The sequence below is a fragment of the Pararge aegeria genome, chromosome 8 (assembly GCF_905163445.1).
Source record: "Pararge aegeria chromosome 8, ilParAegt1.1, whole genome shotgun sequence".
Lineage (NCBI taxonomy): Eukaryota > Metazoa > Arthropoda > Insecta > Lepidoptera > Nymphalidae > Pararge > Pararge aegeria.
The window spans coordinates 15,105,293-15,110,827 of NC_053187.1; positions in this window are offsets into that span (position 1 = coordinate 15,105,293).

Genomic DNA, 5,535 nt, shown 5'->3' on the forward strand with positions numbered 1-5,535 from the left:
GCTACACGTGCTCTATCGCGTGTAAAGGAAAAGTCTTCTTAGTATATTTTATATCCGCCAAAATGTTTTATGTTGCTTGATCCGTAAAGTACAGTAAGCATAGGATAGTGATATAAAATTATTTCTGATATTTAGCTCCTTATGTTGGGTCTGTGGTAAGCGGGGGCGGGACTTTTCAGAAGTCTTTTCAGAATACAGTTGTCACCGACCCTCGTATTTCCACGGGTGTCGTACGACTAAGGGCGGACACAGAGAAACAGCGGATAGCAGTGTCCTCTGTGCTACTACTACCGTCTATCACGATCACCTATCTCAATGATTGTGGGCAAACCGTCCGATTGGGAGGGGCCATTAGTCCAGTGGGCTGTTATAGGCTATTGTTAAATATTATATATACTATTGATATCTGGTATCGATATCTTCCATGACTCACCTCCACATCCACAGCTTTTAGAAAAAAACTCACCGAACACTTATCGTAGTTAAATTTTTTGTAAGTTAAGTTTACACGACGCTTTGTCAATGATATGTGCATTTGTAATAGACGTGTATATCAGTCCATGTTTTTGTGTGTGTGCTATGTTTAAAAACGTGTAATATGCATGTTGTTAGTGCTCTTAATAAATAAATAAGTGATAAATACCAGAAATGAACGATCGTACTTCCAAATGGCAGCACCTTTCAAATGTTAAAGGGTGAAATACACCGCATAACTATTTCGGCGTTATGCCACGTTTACGCAACGTCAACTTTCGTGGTGAGAGACTGGTTTTACGATTACGTTTTGTAGTATTTTCAGCAAATGCCAACCTAAGGTGTCAACCTTATTTGGCCAATAAGAAGACACACCAGTTCATGCAAAAGCCTTGTGATTGGTCAACCGTATAGAGCAAACTTGCCCGCCACCGTGGAGACATGATTGGTTGGAGGATTTGGCGTCCAAGATTTATTTGGTTTATTAAAATTTACATAATTTAAAATTTGTTTCAAATTTATTGACATAACTTTCTTCAATTAAGACAATGAGCCAAAGTTATTCCATTATTTTGAGCCACTGACGTTTTTGAGCCGCTAATGGGACTTGAGTCGCTTAACGGTTCACCGCAAATTTATAACCATAATTGACATTATAATATTATGTTCATATAAATAATATATTTTCATCATCATAATCATGATAATGACGACAGTAAGGCCTTTGCACGCCCCGTTTTCTATACCCGTATTATGATTTTTCTGTATTATATGTGGTTACTTCGTATAAAATGTGTGGGTGCAATAAAGAGTACAAACAAACATGTTAACGTCGTATTGCTGGGACGGGCTTTCTTTCTCATAACAGACACGGTTTTAGAGCATAGACCCAACACGCTGCTCCAATGCTTTAAGCTTTAACAACTATTGTCATAAGTTAGTTATAATAATCGGGGCTGACGGCTTAAAGTGCTCTCCGAGGCACGGGAATATATATTACCGCGTATATATTTGAATACGCTGCTGAATGTACCCCGTTGAGTTTGTGCGTTTTATATAGCAGTAAAAATAGTAACTGTGTAGTAAAACTTGCGGATTTAACGCATTACTTTGTTTACATACGTTAAATAAAGCAGTTACATACACAAGTGGGAAACTAGAGTGATCTATTTTTAAGCTTTTTGATTTTGTATATGTTCCTACTGTTAACACGTTACGTACGCGCGCTGAAAGCTTCGAATAAATGCTGCCATCTTTACACCTACGTTTGCCATACATCCTCTGTATGCATACCTACTATTTCAAGTCGGGAGTATGATTTTTTTTTTCTTTATTGGTAATAGGCTAGCGCTTGACCACATTCTCACCTGATGGAAAGTTAGGATGTGGCCTCAGGTGGAACGCGCTTGCCTAGAATATGCCTATCCACTTTTATTCAAATGATATCCAGGTTTTGAGAGTAAAGAAACGCAGAACTCGGGAGGGCATTCAAATCCCAGCTATGCGTGTATGAAAGGAAGATGCAAATCGCTTTGTGCGAGTTTTTGGAATATTGAAAACATACGGATGAAAATCCGTCCGGTGTCTTGCAGTGCGATGGTAAAGTATAAACAGAACGTCACAAATCAAAAAGCATAGTGACAAGTTCTGTATTTTAATATGCTTCCGTGGTTTAACTTCTTCTTAGGCCAGTACGGCCAGCATGAGCAGGAGAGGATAAAAATTTATCTTCTTCCACTTCATTCGCAGAAAAGATATATGTGTAATAATAAACGGGGGTAAACTTCTCCTATTCTATGTTCCTGTGCTATAGCAAGTAGACACGTTAATAATATCACGTTAATTATATCCCCCGACCATATCCCCTGTCAGGGGATATGGTCGGGGGATATAATTTCTGTTTCCTGCCTGCACGGCTAGCATGGGCAGGAGACAATTATCTCCACGGGGAAAGGATAAAAATGTATCTTCTCCCACAGCTTTATCGACTCTCAGAGCATTGGCGCACGAGTGGAAATTATATACAAATAATATATATGTAAACGGGGGTAAACTATTCCATTTTCCCGTGCTTAGCAGCGTGCAATGTTTTAGTTTAGCAGGTTGACACGTTGATAATATCCTTTGTCAGGGGATTTAATCAACGTGTATAGTCGGGGGACATAATATTTGTCTCGACGCATGACGCATTTGGAACCCTTGTAGCTTTACTTTATTCTGCGTAAAGAAAACATACACAAGATCTTTAAAAGTAAGAGAAGAATTTATTAAAAAGGTATATCTGTACGGGAAAAAGGATACTATAATCACACACGGTTATTTATACATAATACGATGGCACATAATAATTGTATTAGTTAGACTCCCGACCTAACGAACAGAGTTAGTGCGGGTATTTATCCCTATATTCTGGACTTAAATAACGGTCAACTTCAAGGAATTTCCTCGAACATGAAGTGACAGTGTAAGTGAGTTAGGTCGCTCTTTTAAACTACCTAGAAATTCGTGACCTCTCCTTCAGTAGCTATAAACGTGCTATACTACATTAAGTACTTTGCTCAAAGTACTTTAGTAATTACCGGCCCACAACAGGGCAGCATTCTCCTCCCACAATGAGAAGGGCTTATGCCTTAATCTACTGAGGACTACGGAGAACTTTCAGGCATGCAGGTTTCCTTACGATGTTTTCTTCATTGATATTGCTTAAATTAAAAACGCACTTGACTCCTAAAGTTATTGGTGCGAGCCGGGGCCCCAACTTGTCTCCTCGAAAGGAAACCCGGAAACCCTCACCCACTAGGACTAGGCCCTAGTGGGTAAGGGTTTGGCTTTCCTTTAGGTAAGGTTGCAATAAGCTATCACCACTTCACACAGCTCAGAAAACCTGTCATTATTGTTTGAAATCTGAGCGCTCAAGTCAAAAAGGCAAAGGAATATACACGTGACACGTACTATTACAGCGATAAAAGAATTTATAGTGCTAGATATCATGAACTTTTCCACTACAAATCCGTTCTCATGCTGTACTTCTATATCTGTATAGAATTGATATTGAAATCGAAAATCAATCGTCACTAATTTTCATAGAAGGCACCTATTATTTGAATTTCATGACTGACCGGGTCGCAACTGTTGCAAATAATATAGCGGTTTGTTTGTTGCGCGGAAACTGTTTAATGTGTTTTGATGCTATTAATAGTTTATTGGAAAATCCTGTTCGAAAATAAGGGCAGCTAAAATCAATTTCAAGTTTAACTAGGAATTACCTGTGCGTGGCGTTTCTAACTTTGAAAGGAATTAAAACCAAATGTTATAAACAATTGATCTAATATGTTTTTGGTTATAAACAATCGACTAACGAGAGACTAATGCCTGTTTTCACTAACGACTTGCAATGCCTATATAACGCGTAATGTAAGGAGATGCCTAAGTTGGTGAAACTTATTTTTCCTATAAACATCGCCCAAATCATTAGACTCGGTGGAATGGTGGTGGCATGCGAATCTACACAGCTTACGTAATATCACCTGCCTGGTGGTTTTTTACAGGATATACTTTGGCGAGTGTGCTCATCAACTTCATAATAGTGTTCCTCTGGCACCATTCTACCACAGAACGGCTAAACACCGTGAACGATGGCATCCTTATGTGGTTGACATACAGGCAATACGCACGAAGCGCTTTTCATCAACGTTTCTGATACGTACCGCTAAAGTTTGGAACGCTCTTCCGGCTTCGGTGATTCATACTTACAACTTGAATGTTTTCAAGTGAATAGGCATTTTCTAGGCCAGCGCGCCCCAACTTTGACAGCATCATTGCTTTACATCAGGCATAATGGTTGTTAAGCGCAAGTATCTACCTAGTATAAAAAAATATATATATCATTAGGGATTTCATTTAGGCGATGCCTAGGTTTAGTGAAAACGGGCATAAGAAGCAAACATAAATACATGATTCGATCTGAATATCGTCGGAAAAGGATAGGTACAGACTACATAACTGTCCTTTGTGGGTATACGCTTTTATAGCATGATTTCAAAAGTAGTTCTGGACCTACCATTAGACAAGATTAAACTATTTAAACAAATTAAATTTGGCAGCGATGTTACAAAGTAGCAAACAGTTAACTGACCCTTGTATTTACACGGAATAACCGGGTGATAGTGTGCGATCGTGAAGGTTCCAAAATAAATAATTAACCTAAAGTTAGATTCAGCAAAGCTATTTGGTTTAGATAACCTTCGAGGTTAGTTCTACATATCGTCCGGTAAACTTGCCGACCAACAGTCATAAATAGAGGACTAACCGATGCCTCCGACTTTGCCGTTGATATATAAACTATATGTATGTAAAATCTTCTAAATCCTTAACTTGGACGTATAGATTATATCGATGGATTTATCATTTACGGTAACAACATATAGTGAAACGAAAATTTGAAAGAGGTTTTGTATTTTTAAATAAATCAATAATAATCTCAGATTAAGATAAAGCAAAGAAGTACCTACAGCGTAAGCAATCAGCTCCGTTCTCATCTCCCAAAGTATATAAACACGATTGTTAAATTTAATGAATGAATGAATGAATACACTTTTATTGTACACCAAAGAAAAAAAGTAGTTACAGAGATATAAATACATATCAAGAGAGTACAATTTGGCGGCCTTATCGCTACATAGCGATTTCTTCCAGGCAACCAATTGTAAAGAAATGATGTTAAAACTAAAGCTTCTTGTGGGTTTCTTCTTTGTAGAATCTGCCTTCTAAACGGATGAGTCCGTTAGAGTCACTACAAACAAACAGTCTTGACATTTGACAAAGCAGGTTTACTTAACATTTTAAAAGAATTTGAAAAATTTACCCGCCCCTTGTGACTAGGTAAACAGGAGACATCAAGCAAATAAAAGGAGCCGTAGGACACAGTTTAGATTATAATATATCTGTTTTGTAAGAAAAAACCTGCGCAGTGGCTGATCATTATATACATAGTCTCAACCACAAGAATACCACTGCTGGATATAGGTATTTTCTAGGCAGACAGTTTTGTATCTTTATAAA